Source organism: Aegilops tauschii, chromosome 5 (assembly GCF_002575655.3).
Source record: "Aegilops tauschii subsp. strangulata cultivar AL8/78 chromosome 5, Aet v6.0, whole genome shotgun sequence".
Classification (NCBI taxonomy): Eukaryota; Viridiplantae; Streptophyta; class Magnoliopsida; order Poales; family Poaceae; genus Aegilops; species Aegilops tauschii.
Genome location: NC_053039.3, coordinates 81,488,906 through 81,506,007, shown reverse-complemented (window position 1 = coordinate 81,506,007; position 17,102 = coordinate 81,488,906).

Genomic DNA, 17,102 nt, shown 5'->3' with positions numbered 1-17,102 from the left:
CTCTCCAAGCATATGCATTTGCATTTGGTGCTCCTCCTCTCCCTGCAAATGGAACTTGGTCATCTGCATGTGCTCCTCTTACTCTCCTTGAAGTTTCATTTGCTCCTCTTCCTCTCCCTGAAGTTGCATTTGCTCCTCTGCCTCTCCCTGAAGTTTCATTTGCCCCTCTTCCTCTCCCTGAAGTTGCATTTGCTCCTCTGCCTCTCCCTGAAGTTTCATTTGCTCCTCTTCCTCTCCCTGAAGTTGCATTTGCTCCTCTGCCTCTCCCTGAAGTTTCATTTTCCCCTCTTCCTCTCCCTCCAGTTGCATTTGCTCCTCTGCCTCTCCCTGCAGTTGTACTTGCTCCTCTGCCTCTCCCTGCAGTTGCACTTGCTCCTCTTCCTCCAGCAGCAGCAGCATCTGAATTTCTTGATCTTTTCCTTCCTCTTGCCTACCAGCTGCAGTTGCATTGTTTTCAGCTTGTGTGCTTGCCCTTGTTTGCCTCCCTATGTGCATTTCTGTAGTCACTCTTGGCTGAGGTATTGCAGCACCAGCAGCAACAACAAATGAAGAAAGCTCAGGCAGTGGCACATGAACCCTTTCAGCACCTCTTCTTGCAATCTCTCTTTGAGACATGTTGAACACCATACTGGTTGGTGACTCAGTTGGGTCCAACCTAGGATCTAGCTGGTTAGGGAAGATGTTCTGCAAAGCACAAAACTGAGTTAAATTCAGTTAAATTAAGTTTAATTTAGTTAAGTTCAATTAAATTCAGTTAAGTTAAGTTTAATTCAGTTAAGTTCAGTTAAATTCAGTTAAGTTATTAGTTCAGTTAAGTTCAGTTAAATATAGTTAAGTTCAGTTAAATTCACTTAAATTCAATTAAGTTCATTTAACTTCATTTAAATTCAGTTAGTTCATTTAAATTCAGTTAAGTTCATGCAACTTCATTTAAATCCAGTTAAGTTCATTTAAATTCAGTTAAAGTTGAACACTGAAATTACCTCGAGAAAAGTTGGGTCATCATAGTTTTCATCAACCTCTTCTACACCCTCGTGAATGTTAGTTTCCTGCCATATGTAGTGACCTTTTCTGTTGTGATCAGCTCTACCACAAATTGAACAGTGCATTGTAAGACCTTTTCTGTTCAAAACCCTGACACCATTCTTGATCTTATCCTCTGGTCTCTGCTTCCTGTTCTTCTTGGTCCTCCCCAATTGTTTAGTGAAGACAGGTGGAAATACCTTATATCCATTCTGTTTCTCCCACTCCTTTGGGTCTCCTAGAGGGACTAGAGTGTATCCATATGCCTTGAGATATGTTTGAATAGTATAGCATTCATGAACCATTGTCTCAGGATCAATTCTCTCCTCCCTGCAACAAGCTACAACATGCCCATGGGGTACTCCCCCCAACTGCCATCTCCTGCAATCACAAGTGTGCAAGCACAGGTTCACTGTGTAGCTAGAATTACCTGACTGAACTTTGAAGATCTGCTGGCCAGCTTCTGATACATGATAATTTGCAGCAAACTCAGTATTCTTGTCCAATTTCTTCTTGATCTTAGGGCATATCCTCTGGTGAGTCCACTTTTCTATAGCTTCTCTCTGCTTACTCACTAGCCTGTGCATGATCTTGTAAAAAATGTATTCAAGCATACTAAGCACTGACATCTCTCTTCCATCAAGGATGTAGCTGCACAAAGAGTGGAAGAATTCATTTATGTATGATGTGCATAGCAGTACTACTGATATGTTGAAAGCACAGAGTTAAAGAACCAAATTTAACAACTAATTCACATGTTAAACACTTCAGAGTTAATGTTGAGCAGAATATCACATTTGGGAAATTCATTGAAATATGCTTTGCACCAAGTCTTTGGCTCCAGCCTTTCAGTCCAAGGAAATGCAGCTGGGCAGTGATCATCCATCTTCTTACAATTTTATCTCCACTTAACTTTGTTAGGTGATCTTGCAATGGCCGACAGGTCTTGCTTCAGAACCTCCCCTTTGTGCTTCTCATTGAAGTTCTGGTAGATGTGCCTCACACAAAACCTATGTTCTGAATCAGGCCAAACTTTATGCACAACATTCATTAAACCTTTCTGCTTGTCACTCATAATTGTGTAGGGAGCAGTGTTAATGATGTTTAGATCATCTTTCAAACTGGTCCGAAACAACTCCCATGAACCAGTGCATTCTACTTCCACCCAACCCATTGCAATTGGAAAAATGCAGTCATTAGGATCAATACCTACAGCACTAAGCAGCACTCCTTTGAACCTTGTTTTCATATGACAGCCATCAATGAATATAATTGGCCTGCAGCCCTTTAGCCACTCTTTTGCATCGATCATAAGACCAATACAATGTTTTCAAACACTTCCTGCCCAATGGAAACTTGGTATCCTTGACAAGTTCAGTAGTAATCAGAAATGCAGACCCAGGATTTTTGGTCCTTAATTCATGCCCATAATCCCTTAACCTGCTGAACTGCTCCTCCTCATCACCATGGATCTGATTAAGTGCTTGCTTTCTAGCCCTTGCTAGCTTCCATCTGTTAGGTGTAACATTGAATTCACTAGTGATTTTTCTTGAAAATGTGCCAAGTGACATCTTCTGGTCATCTCTGAACTCATCTATGAAAAAGTTGCACAAGAATTTAGCTGTCAAATCTTTTATTTTCCATTTCTTCTAGCAAACATGCTCTGAATTGTAAGCCTTTATGACAAATCCTCCAGTCCTATTGTCATGGCTAGCCTTAAGCAGCCAAGGGTAGCCTGTAGTACACACTGCCTCCAATCTTATCTTATCATTCTTCAACTTCTTGATCTGCACTCTGTTCCTTATTGAATATGCAGTAAGAGCTTTCCTCAGCTCAACCACATCAGCAAAGACCATGCCCACTTTAAACACAGGGGATTTCATGTCCACCTTGGAATTGAAAGCTTTGAACTTGTACTTAAGTTGCTCCTGTTCTTCAGTGGAGATGTCAAGATCTTCATCTTCAAGTAGATAGTCAGGCTCAGCCTCTTCCTCCTCTAGCTGGGCTTGTTCCTTAACATCAAAGTCAATGTTCTCTTCATAAATATCATCATCACCATCATCTATGTCATAATCACTGTCACTGAAATCTGAATCTGACAGCACTGTATCTTCAGACTGTGCACCATAACTAAGCAAATTATCTTCAGACTACAAATCTGCTACAACCTCTGAAAGGGGACATTAAACATTGACTGAAATGAGGCTGTGACATGATGTTGCACTGGCTACAACAACATTTGAGATGGCCATTGTACCAGGGCTCTGAAAGATGGCACTATCAAATCTTCCCTAAAGTTACTGATGAAATCTGAATGGTCCACCATGATTACAAGCACTTTATGCTTAGCACTTTCTCTGATCATTTGCTGCACATCCTCATCACCTCTAATTCTCACCATCCCATCTGAAATTGGTTTCCCAGGTCTTGGCCAGTAAATTATGTTCTCATTGGAAGGATATCCCAGCCATTTTAGATGCTCTTCAATGACTGCATATGAGAATGACCCAGCATCAACATAATCAATCACCTCCACAGATGGATTGTAATACTCCATGCTATTTGTTGCTCCACAGAAAATTCCACCATGCTCAAGTTCTAGTGTAAAGAAAGGAGTATCCACACTCTGTCCCATTGCTGAATCACACACTGCACCCACATAGAGCACAATATAAGCACAAGCATCAACATTACAAGTATAGAGCAGAATATAAGCACAAACTCAGTTAAATGCATCTTCTAAATGCAGTTAGTTAACTGCAAACATTCAGTTAACTACCTCTTACAGATTTAGGGGAACAAGTCCAGTACAACAAAGATATGCACCCCTTGAAAGATCAAAATCAAGTGCAGCAATATAGTTAACTGAAGAAATATCAGTTACTGCATCTTCAAGTGCAGCAATATAGTTAACTGAAGAAATGTTCAGTTAACTGCATGTTGCAGATTAACTGAACAAATCTAGTCAACAATTGGATATTTATGTTACAGTCATGATCTGTTAGCTATTCCACACACTTTGCAATGGCTACCTTGCATACTAAATACACAGCAGCACATGAACCCTAAACCTTTACCAAAAATAGAAATACCTAAACCCTAGACTGAAATATGTGGTCAAAATCAGTTCTTTACGCCGCTGGAAGAACAATAGGCAATAGGTACCACTGGATGTACAAGAATCGCTCTCAAAACAGACTGATCCGCCGGCGCTACGTGCGACAAAGGAGGAGAAGCAAAGCAAAGGAGGACGAACAAAGCAGATGAAGAAAACGCACCGTAATCAGGGGGGAAGACACCGTGCGGCCTAACTTGACGGACGGAAGGAGGCGGCTGCACACCGCCGGTGAGCTCCGGCGATGTTGCCATGATGGCGGACGTCAGTCCGCGGCTCCAGCTCCAGCGGCAGCAGCTCGCGCGGTCGGAGAGGCGAAGACAAAGAGGAACAGGAGTTAATCATTGACAGGGGGGCAACATTTATTCAGGTGCCACATTGTGTTGCATTGCGGGTTGATAAGGGGAAAAGGGAGGGGGCTAAGTGCAAAATGCCGCGCGCTGACCAGCCAGTACACTTGTCATCCACTTGGCGAGCTGTGATTGGTCTAGGACTAAACTTGCACCTTCATGACAAGTTCAGGGATGAAATAATCTATTTTTGCAACTATAAGGACTAAACCATCACCTGCTGTGCAAGTACAAGCACTTAGGGTGCTATTACCTCGGGGAGTAATATAAAACGTTTTAACAAAACCCGTAAACAGACAGCTGGATCATGGCACCAAATCGTGCCATATGGAACCTGTCCATCTATCTATACACCCGCCGGCAGCAGTGGCAAGCCTGCAACGCCCATGCACAGAGGGTCCAGGGCAATGTCAAACGCTGCCAGCCACGTAAGCCCTGTGCGGCCGTGAGCTGTCGCAGAAAAGGCCGGAACTTTTATATATTTCCCTGTCCATGCCGCACTGCTGCCGCTGACCTAGTGACACTGTGAGTGAGTGATAGCAACAGTTCTGCTCTGCGATGTGGCCTCGTCTGGTCTACTCACTGATTGAGTGAGTTTGAGATTTTCTTATCGACATTTGTCAAAATGTCAATGAGATTTTCTCACCAAGGCTGTGAAATTTACTGTTAACTGCGGCCACTTGTTGATGTGTCTACAAATTATTGTGGTGGCAGGGGCAGGAGCAGGACCACTCGCTGCAAATACGGGTCAAGGACAGGGGAGTACGTACGTACTGGAGATAAGCAGAGCCCAGGACACGCCGGTGCACTGTATCTCCCGATTTATATTCATACAACCAAAATACAAATGCAGGAGTACGTTTTGTAGTACTTGAAAAGAAGGGGGCAGATGAGATCGGGATGGATGGATAGATGAGGCAAAGACTTGCTAGGTCAGCCCACGCAGCGCCGTGCCCAGGCACAGATCCCACACCCAGATAGATTCCCATGCAGTCGATTCGAGAAAAGAAAAGGGAAAAAGATGAAACTGTCCCTGATGAGCCATCCAAACTAAGATTCCGTTCCCTCTTAAGCACGGGATCGATTAGCTGCAAATTGCATTGCGGCAGTGCAAGTTGGTGTCACTGACGGGCCTAATCATTGACATGTTGATCTGAAAGCACACAGATCAATTATTATCTCCATGATCTGAGTTCTGAGCCAGCCATGCTGATTATTATTGAAGAAACACTTAGAGCTAGTTTATGGTAATCATCAAGGACTCAAGGTATGCGAGGCTCCAAGAAAAAATATCATTAGTTAGTGCAAGCTACTGGCTGAGCTAGCATTAGTTGCTCCTAATCTTGTACTGGGTTTTGTTTTTGTATGGGCGTGTGGGATGAGGACACGGGCAAGGCCACGGAGCATGTCGAAACAAGGTGAGCTGAGCTAGGCAGGAACCCTAGCTAGCTTGGTTGGGGCAGCCACCCACTTTGTCAGCCATTTGTTTTGTTTTTATGCCTCAGCTCACCTCTCAAGGACCTACAAAAACCAAGGCTTTTTTGTAGTAGTGGTTGAGGGGATGTCCGGAGAAGAGGTCGGTTTTAGGGTGTTCGTTTCCCCTCTGTGCCGCAAGCTCTTTATTTGCAACCCTTTTCTTGGTTTGGGGAGTGGAATTTTCTTTTGGTTCTTCAAAGGCGTTGTTGACTTCTTGTGCATTGTTTAAGGGTTGGTTTCTATGACATGTTAGGGCATCTTCAAAGCTATACTACAAATCACCCCTAAACGTCTGGATTTCTCATTATACGTAGAATTCCATTCAATAATACAGTTATTTACAGGCTACACGCATAGGAAAAAAAATCTGGCCTAACTACAACAAAAGGAAAACACTTTAATCTATGTATTGTTTTTTATTGTGATGAAATTTTGTGTGTGTATACTATAATTTTTGTCAAGATATTGTTTTCGGAATCAACCTCCGGCATCCACTCGACGGACGGGTGAGTCTGACATAACCAACAAATTAGTTTTGCTCCATATAATTTGGCTCCTGCATGATCTGAGATAGCTTAGATAGTTTGTAGGACTCCCAAAATACATAAGTCAATTGTCATGTCCGTGGTGTTTCTTTCATGACGAAAACAAAGAAATGAGAAATGTAAACTAGGAAGAAGAAAAATGCTATGTGCGGCTGCATTATTTTTGAGCTTTTTGCATATATGGCTCAGTTGAGTCTGGTTGAATAGAAACAGCTTGGAACAAGGACGGTGGAGATTTAGACTAGATTAATTTTGCTATGTCAAAAAATGGCATGTCCGTGTTTGTTCAATAAAATATGTCGAGATGTCATGAATGTGGTCCAATTTAAATAAAAATCATTCGGTTTGCATGAAATTATTTGGTTTATTCAAATTCTGTTTAAAATTTGTCCAGAGGTTTGAGGTACACGGTTGGATTACCGCCTCCCATATCCATGTCAGCGGACGAATACTATGTCCGTTTTAGGAGTCTGGGTTGTAGATGGAGTAGTCATGTTAATCAAACGAGCTTTGTAGAGAAAAAAAATTAAAGATTTAAATTTATACTATAACGGCGATATTTGGTTTCAGGTTCTTGAGATCTATTCAAGAATTCAACGGCGACGACTGTGCCTCCGGGACGCTGGTCCTTAGGGGCACATGCACAAAGACTTCCTGACTGTTATCGACAAGGTCAGGTCGGCTTCGGTATGGGAACGGCGACAAAGCGTGTCGGCGGCTCATTCTTACAGCGGCAATGGTCGTTCGCTGGTCCATGAAGCTTAATGTATTTTTTATTATATTTGAGGTGTTTCGTATTTCCGATGAATCTTTATAATAGATTTAATCATTTTTCGACTGTGATATTTGGCACACGTGTGTCATAGAAGCAAAACTGCCACACCTCTACTTCTTTTATTTTAAAGTACCACACGATCCCCCGTCCTTTGACCTCGCCTCCTCCTAAACAACCCCGCAGGCTCGCCCGAGAAACCTGCTTCTCCCGCACATCTCGCGCGCCCACCCATGAGAAAACTGCCACTTCTTCACGTCTACCACATGATTTCTCCTCAGGACAAAGTTACCATGGTATTCGTATGCAAGTTATCAGGCCTGTGTTGTGTAACTTACCATGCTATTTACATAGAACGTACCAAGTACTATGCTTCAACAACTACACCCCTTCAAAGTTACCACTGTGTTTTGTACACAAGTTATAAGGTCTTCGATGTGTAAAATACCGTGGTACTTACACATAACTTATCAGGGTATATGTACATCAACCTCCCCCCGGTCAAAGTTAACATGGGGGATTGTACATGAGTTACCGGGTCTACAGTTCGTATATTATCATGGTACTTGCACCTAAAAACCTGGGTGTGTTTCGGTAGCTTTTTCCATAGGTCAAAAATTACCACGATGTTTTTGCATAACTTATCACGCCTATAGCACGTGTGCCCCTCATGACACTAAACATTATGTGACTTTCCCGTGGCACGCCATGTGTTGTGTTCATCCAAGAGGCCCACGCGCGAGGCGAGTGTATGTTTTTAACAACTTATTTTCCTTTGGTAAAAAAGTTACCATCATGTTTATATTGCAAGTTATCGGTTATGCGGTGCTTATATTATCATGTTATTTACACAAAAATTGTTGGGGATGTTTTGAACAACTTTTTCCTGGGACAAAAAGTTATCATGGTGATTTTAGGTAACCTATCAAGCCCGTAGTGCTTAAAATATCATGCTATCTACACAAAATTTATCAGGGGTATGTTTCAGCAAATTCCCCCCACAGGTCAAAAACTTATCATGGTGTTTAGTTATCACAGTGCATATGTTTTCATGCTATTTACACATACAAATGACAGGGGAGGGAGGTATACTACCATGCTATTTACACAGAAGATACCGGAGTATCTTTAAAATAAAAAATAAAAATCCCTACGGTCAAAGTTACCATGGTGTTTCTACTTCAGTTATCAGATGTGCGCTGCGTATATTACCATCTATTTACACATAAATTATCGGGTATTTTTACACATTTGTCTTCTCCAATGGTTAAAGTTACCATGATGTTTGTATCTAAATTATCAGATCTATGGCGTGAATGTTATCGTGCTATTTACAGAAATTACCGAGGAGCGGGTTCAACAAATTTATTCCCAATGATCAAAGTTACCACGATGCTTTCGTCAAAGTTATCACGCCTTCAGTGCTTATGACCATGCTACTTACACATAATGTACCGCGTGGTATACAAAAGTTATCATGTTGGTGCTGCATCATTTATCGTGGTGGTGATGGAGAATTTACCACGGGAAAAGTTTATGTGCCAGGTTTGATAGGTGAAACAAAAAGTTTTTCAGTGCTAACATATTAAAGGCAAAAACATGTCAAAAACAGTATTTCCCTTGGCTTGTTCAACAATGAGTGCCATAGGTGAGGTGGTTAGCTCCCTTTGTTGATTACTTGCAGACCAGAGATTAAATCCTAGTGCAAGCATTATTTTAGCCCGAAAATCGGGAAGGCGCGTGGGGCCATAATTGACGATTACGAAAATTAGGAAGGCACGAGGCGTGCGGGGAAGGAACGAGGAAGGAAAGAAATCGGGAGGTCGGTCGGGGAGGACGTGCGGGAATGGAAGTAGATCAGGAGCACACGGTTGCCATATACATATTTCGTTTTGAAAAAATATAGTACAAGTTTCTTCGATAAGTCCAAAGCTCTATGTAAAAGCCGGCAGCACCCCTGGTTCACGTCCACAATTATTTGGTGTTTCCATGTTTGACCATGAGTGAGTTCTGCAGTGTGCCTGCCCCGTTGTTTTTGTTGTGTTGCGTCCGCTCGCAAGTCCGTGTCCACTCCACCATGGCCATGCCACCATTTGTTTATTGCTCCCGCTCTGATCGTTACCTGTCGTCTCGGGCCCATCAGATTCTTCTCCGTCCTCAGCCTCGAGACAGAGATGGCGTGAGCGTTTGGTTGCAAGCGTTGAAGAAACCACCTAGGGTTGCATGCTGGTGGTGGTCAAGTTAACCTCCCAATGAGCGGCGCGCGGTAATTTCTTAAGTTTCATCTCCCGATGCCCCTGCCCTCACGCTGAGCTAAACAGTCAAAGTTGATAACGTCCATTTGGATCCTGCAAATATCTGAGTCGGACCAGTGAGACTTTGAATGGAAAGCGAGATGCCTTTTTTTCAAGAGATGCAGGTCGAGACAATTCCTTCACCTGCATTTCTGTGTTTTCAGGCAGCGGTAGAAGTTGCAGGAACAGAATTGTGGGACAAAAACTGTTGACAGTCTTTTTTCTTCAGTCAAGTTGTCAATAGCCGGCCAAAATCACCAATTTAACCTCATTACAGAAGCTCGGCACAAAATGACTATCCAGAAAATTTAGCATGATTTGTCCCTTGTCTGGAACTCCATAGTCCCCGGCGACCGGCGTTGCTACTACACCGAGCAACGCCTCCGTGGTTGCACCATTGGACAACGTCATAGTCTTCAGCATTGGCTCCTACTACATGGTTGACTGGTAGGGGCGGTGGCTCAAGGTAGTAACACAGTAAGTCCTTGACGTTGCCTAGTGCAACTGGAAAGCCGATATATCGGGCATTGCAGAAATGGATTAGAACTTGTTAAAGTTTTCAGTAGAGGTCATTTCATGGCAACCTTTATGCAAAGAGTCAATTTTGTGACTTTGTCCTCCATGGCCGAAGTTCTTGAGCAGTTGAGTTAGGAACATGCAGCCTGGTGCTGCACGGCCTCTGAAGTGGCGGTGTTGTGCAACTTCGTTGTTAAGATTCAGAGCTCCGTGTATTCGTAAAAAAAAAGAGAAGATTCAGAGCTCCGCGATTTAGCCTTTTTCTGTGTTGAATGTTGAGTAACTGATTGTATTGGATACATAGAATAGACTAAAAAAGTATTCTGGCTTGTCTTGTACTTCAAGTAGATCATATATTCCTATATATATGCCCACGAGGCTCAAGCAATACAAAAAACTAATTATTCCACCAATCCCCTCTCTCCCTTCTAATATGGTATCAGCCTAATCGATCCAACCCTAGCCGCCGCCGGACGCTTCCGCATCCGCGCGCCGCCCCTGGGGCGGTCGGCCTTTATGACCGCCGCCGGGGGCCGCGCCGCCCGTACCTAGGGTTCGTCCGCCAGTCGTGTTAACCGGCTGCCCTAGCGAGTCTTTTTCCCAAGCCCTTGCTCCGGGTTTTTTCGCTCTCTCGCCGGTCGTCTTGATCGGCGTTTTCTTTATGGTTTTCCGATCTATGCTTGATCGGTTTGCGTCGCCAACCGCCGCCGTCGATCCCTGCGCCTCTACTCCGACACCGGCGCGACCGTCCGACCTCTTCACCGACCCGGCGGCCTCGCGCGACAGGCGTCCCCTCACGACCATCGTCCGTGCGCCGGCCCGCCCGTCGATCTACGCCGACCGTCTCCACCCTCTCCGACCAGGACACCTGCATTACCTCCACCAGGCGGCCTCGCGCCATGCGGCGACCAATCATAGCCGCCGCTCGCGCGTCGTTTCGCCAATCAATCCACGCCACCCGCCTCCGTCGCGTCTGCACGGCGGCCCTGCGGGTTGCCTCGCCGGCCTCGGCCTCGGCTGCGTCAGGCCCGTCGGCTGCCTCGAGCTCGGGCGCCGCTACTCCGTTGGTTGCTCGGGCCTCGCTGCCCGGGCGCTGCCACTGCTTTGGTGGCCCGGGTGCCGGTGCTGCGCGCTCGTCCACAAGTCGTCCCCCTCCGTCAATCGTTGTTGGCTTCATCTCGGACTCCGCCGCCACCCCGTCTCCACCGAGCGGCGTCCCCGACCTCGCGCGCGATCGGATTTATCACCCGCCCGCCGCCCTGATCCGCCTCATCTACACCACGCGACCGACTTGGCCCGTTGGTTGCGCGCGCCTTCGTAGGCCCCGTGAAGACTGTCCCGAGTTTAGCGCGTCCCTCTACCGATCGAGCAACGGGCTGCCGTTGCGTCGCCCCATCGGGCCGCAGCGCTGCCGCCCCGTGGTTCTTCTCCCGGCTACACCGACCCGCGTCACCGCTACATCGCCCCTTCGGGCCGTAGTACCGCGGCCCGTGGTCCACCGCCTCCTCGGGGCCGTCCGCTCTAGGCCGTCCCCGTGGCTGCACCGACCCTCGCGCCGCCGCTGCATCGCCCCGTCGGGCCATAGCGAGCGTGACACGTGGTCCACACCGCCGTCCCGAGGACGTCCCCGCGGTTGCACCGACCTGCGCTCCGCCGCTGCGCCGCCCCTTCGAGCTGTAGCGTCGGGGCCCGCGGTCCCTGCGACCGCCCCGAGGTCTTCCGCCGTCGCCCTGACCCGCCCGCCGCCGCTGTGCCGCCCCTTCGGGCCGTAGCGCCGCGGCCCGTGGTCCACCGCCGTCGCTGCGCATCGACTTCTCGTGGTATGCGCCGCACCGCCTCCCTTAGCGCGGGAACGCCACCGTCCGCATCGGTCTTCGTCATGCTATCGGGTTCTTCGCCTCCTTCAAGCATCGCCGCCGCGCTCCTAACCTAGCTGCCACCGCCATCAGGCCGCCGCTGCCGTCAGGCCGACGCCGCGCTACCCCAGTAGCCGCCGCAGCGGCCCGTCCACCCCGTTCGTCTTCGTCCAGCACCAGCTCGTCGCTAGCGTCGTTGTCATCTACCCAGACCACTTCGTCTCTGACGACAACCGCGGGCGACATCAGCCCCGCGCTGATTGGCGCCGCAACCGTCGTCGAGTCCTTCTCTGCTGGCCTCTCCGACTTCTTCGACATGGCGTACAGCTCGTGCAGGTCCCAGTCTACACATGTCCGGTGCTGGCAACACCGCCGCGTGCCTTCGTCCACGACGTGTCCCCGGGCCTGGCAAGCTTTGTGCGGCGCTTCGTCAACTTCGTCTTCGTCCGTCTACGCATGCTCGGCGCTGGCAACAACGACGCGTGCCTTCGTCTACGATGTGTCCCCGGGGTTGGCAACCCCGGCGCGACACGTCGTCAACAACGTCTTCTTCCCGGCACACCACTACTTCGACATCACCGCGCCCATGCTACTCGGCGCCCCTTGCACCCGCGGTCCATGATGACTCACTGGTACAGCGACGTCCTAAACAAACGGTTTAAAACCCCTTTCCGCGATGGCATTTGGAACCATCGCCAAGTGAGTGTGTGCGATAGGGTGTCCTTCCCACACGACCCAGAAATCGTCGGGGATAGGCCCTCCTGGGACCCAGGCTGGGGCCGTGTGCGATCGGACGAGGCATCGAAACCCAATCATTTCCGTAGGTATGTACATCCCACACGGTGAATCCTAGAAATCATTTCCGTAGGTATGTACATCCCACACGGTGAATCCCAGAAACCATTTCCGTAGGTATGTACATCCCACACGGTGAATCCCAGAAATCATTTCCGTAGGTATGTACATCCCACACGGTGAATCCCAGAAAATCATTTTCGTAGGTATGTACATCCCACACAGTTCTTTGTGTGGAAACGTTTGTGCAACGTGGCCTAACGCAAACAGTTCGCTGCCGGAAGCCGTGTGTGATTGTTAGTTGATCAAACACGCCTACTTTCTAGAAACCATGCGGGTTGTTTGAGTTCATCGCCCACGGTGCTGTCTGAGTAACCGTTTGCAATAGAAAACCCCAATAAGCAGGGTAATTAGCCTATTATTGATAATCCATATACTAATCAAACTGATATTTCTTATAAAACACGCCAAATATTTCATATCCGTATACAAGCAACCAGGATTTCATAATCGAATTACATCAGATAACTTCGACACTCAGTTACGCCATTACACAACAGCACCAAGTTTCACATGCAGCATCAAAACCTTTGGAAAGTAGCATCATACACGGTAAATAGACAGATGAATCTCATCTGGGAAACTGCAGAAGCGGAAGGCAAATATTGAGCCTTCAGTGATGTTGAATGTCCTTGCAACTTTAGGCAAGTGGCTATGGATCGTTGCTCGCCCAACCTTCGTCCTCTTCAGCAAGACTTCAATATTGTACCGTGGGTGTTGAATGAATACCTTCCTTGCCTCTTGACCATGCAGGTGGTTTGAGAGGTAATCATCGGTGAACTGCTTTGAAAAGTACTGAAAACAAAGCTATGCATAAATCGCTGTTGTAAATTTTGAAATGGCCCAAGGGGTAAAAACAAGGTAAAAGAGTTGGTACCATCCTATAGTTGACTGATGTTTTCTTCATTGTGCAAACAAAGATCTTGCTGTTATTCGTCGCAAGTTTCTTCATCTTAACAATCTTTCTGAGTTTCTTGACTTGACTGATATTCATGGACATCTCATTTCCCCATATGCAAAATGGGTCGAACAGTGGGCAGCAGGACCTACATGTGCAAGACCAAATTGTAAGAAACCTAAATATTAGAATGATTCCTGCAACTGCACAATAATGTGCTAGTAGCCAAAGGACCCTGCTTGAACAAACCTCGATGGTAAACCGCAGTGTCTCCCATTGTTTCCCTGCAACACACATAAGGAAGATCTTGATCAGGTTAACTGAGAGTTGCCATACTATCAGTAGAATATGTATTGAGTACAACCAAATTCGATTGGTGTCACATGCATAACAATACAAAATTATACCCACAGCAAATGAAAATCAAATTGCAGAACTGAACCAAACCGTTAAATGGACAGCAGACCAAATGAACCAAAATAGTTATCTGAGCAAGACATTCCAGAATAGAAACATGTACTAGAAGATAAGACAGTTAATAAAACAAAGAATGCTTGAGAACAGTACTACGAAATGTAGCAATTGTTGGACCAAAGTGTTAACTGAACATTACATTTCAGAGGACCAAACTGTTAACTGAACATCAGATTGCATATTAACATTACAGAGGACAAATCACCAGAAGGCACTGGCGGTGTCCTCGAGAAAACATCACGAACTGTATTTTAAAGTAGACAACCGCACGGCTGCGTCGACGGTGGCCTCGAAGACGAGGTGCTCCTCCAAGATCTGGTGGTCGACACGCATGTCAGCCATAGCGACCTCGTTCGCGCGTGCGGCCGCATGCTACTCAGCTCCACGTTATACTGCGTGTAAAATGGCTGTGGGCGGCGCTTAATTGGAGGAGGGGGGCAGTGATTTCGGTGGAAGGTGTTGCTCCGTCAGTCGGGGCATGTGGGACGGGAAAGGAGGAGGATGGTGTGGGTGGGGTGCGGATTACTTGACCATATCGACGAGGCCGCGCAGCAAGAAGAAGGGTCGGCGGCGAGGAGGCCGCGCAGCAAGAAGAAGGGTCGCCGGCGAGGAGGCGGCGCTGCAAGAAGAAGGGTCTCCGGCGAGGAGGCGGCGCTGCAAGAAGAAGGGTAGCCGGCGAGGAGGCGGCGCTGCAAGAAGAAGGGTCACCGGCGAGGAGGTTGAGCTGCCAGTAAGCAGCAGTGAAGGTTTGAACTTGGAAAGCAAGGAGGAACAGTGGAAATGTGGCTTTTGGTAGGAGGGAGGGGGCAGGGAGATAGATATTTCCGTGGTGGCAAGAAAATTTCGCTCAGTGCCGCGAGAAACTGGCGTGCAAGTGTGGTTCAAGCGGGGGCGATGGACTATAGACGACGAAGCTTCCTACGTAAGCCAGACAAGACAGTGCGCCAAGATATTTTATATCGCATCCCACACGATTCTTTCTAGTAAACTGTTTGTGGTATACCTGATTTTTTCATTATGTTTTGAAAGACAAAATGGTGTTACGGAGGGACAAGATGGTGTTTGAATTGCTAGAACATTTACGTATAGTGAATATGCAACTAGTACATGAGTGTCGTGTTTAAATTTGGAATTATTCCGGGTTCGTTTGTCATTTTTATGCATTAATTGAGTTTCTGGGCATTTAATGTGCATAATTCAAATTTGAATTACAAGCACATGCTCCAATGCACCAAAGTTTGCTGAAAAATCACATGTGTGTCTTTGGGTGAATTTATAGGTCCCATGCAAGAAATGGGAATAAAATTCAAACATCTGGGTGTTGTGGCTTGGCCGGAATGATGGAGAAACTTGGTTTTTTAATTCCTGTAAATCAAAACACGGCTGAAAATCATGAACCTTGGCATGGTGTCATGACATGGCACCAACATGCTGCAGTAATTTTTTTGGCCGAATTGGGAGAAGCTTTGGTGTAAGCTTCTTGCAAACCAGAGCTTCCCTCAAGAAGGCTCCTGGTTCCGAGAGGGAACGTGTCACCTCCGTGTGCGAAATGACATACATACACTACCTTCTCCCGCCTTAATTTTTTTACACAGGCAGATTAGACCAAATAGAACTATCGTGCTAAATTTTGGAATTATTCCGTGTTCGTTTGGCCTTTTTATACATTAATTGAGTTTCTGCGCATTTAATGTGTATAATTCAAATTTGAACTACAAGCACGTGCTCCAGTGCACCAAAGTTGTTTGAAAAATCACATGTGTGTCCTTGGGTGAATTTCTAGGTCCCATGCAAGAGATGTGAGTGAAATTCAAATATCTGGGCGTCGTGGCTCGGCCGGAAAGATTGAGAAACTTGGTTTTTTAATTCTTGTAATTCCAAAACACGCCTGAAAATCATGAAACTTGGCATGGTCTCATGACATGACACCAACATGCTGCGGTAATTTTTTGGCCGAATTGGGACAAGTTTTGGTGTAGGCTTCTTGCAATCCGGAGCTTCCCTTAAGAAGGCTCGTGGTTCCGAGAGGGAACGTGTCACCTCCGTGTGCGAAACGACATACGTACACTGCCTTCTCCCGCCTTAATTTTTTTACACAGCCAAATTAGACCAAATAGAAGTACCGTGCTAAATTTTGGAATTATTCCAGGTTCGTTTGGCCTTTTCATATATTAATTGAGTTTCTGGGCATTTAATGTGCATAATTCAAATTTGAACTACAAGCACAGGCTCCAGTGCACCAAAGTTGTTTGAAAAATCACATGTGTGTCCTTGGGTGAATTTCTAGGTCCCATGCAAGAGATGGGAGTGAAATTCAAACATCTGGGTGTCATGGCTCGGCCGGAAAGATTGAGAAACTTGGTTTTTTAATTCCTGTAATTCCAAAACACGCGTGAAAATCATGAAACTTGGCATGGTCTCATCACATGGCACCAACATGCTGCGGTAATTTTTTTTGCCGAATTGGGACAAGCTTTGGTGTAAGCTTCTTGCAAACTGGAGCTTCCGTCAAGAAGGCTCGTGGTTCCGAGAGGGAACGTGTCACCTCCGTGTGCGAAACGACATACGTACACTGCCTTATCCCGCCTTAATTTATTTACACAGCCAGATTAGACCCAATAGAAGTACCGTGCTAAATTTTGGAATTATTCCGGGCTCATTTCGCCTTTTTTATACATTAATTGAGTTTCTGGACATTTAATGTGCATAATTCAAATTTGAACTACTAGCACAGGCTCCAGTGCACCAAAGTTGTTTGAAAAATCACATGTGTGTCCTTGGGTGAATTTCTAGGTCACATGCAAGATATTGGAGTGAAATTCAAATATCCGGGAATCGTGGCTCAGCCGGAAAGATTGAGAAACTTGGTTTTTTAATTCGTGTAATTCCAAAACACGCCTGAAAATCATGAAACTTGGTATGGTGTCA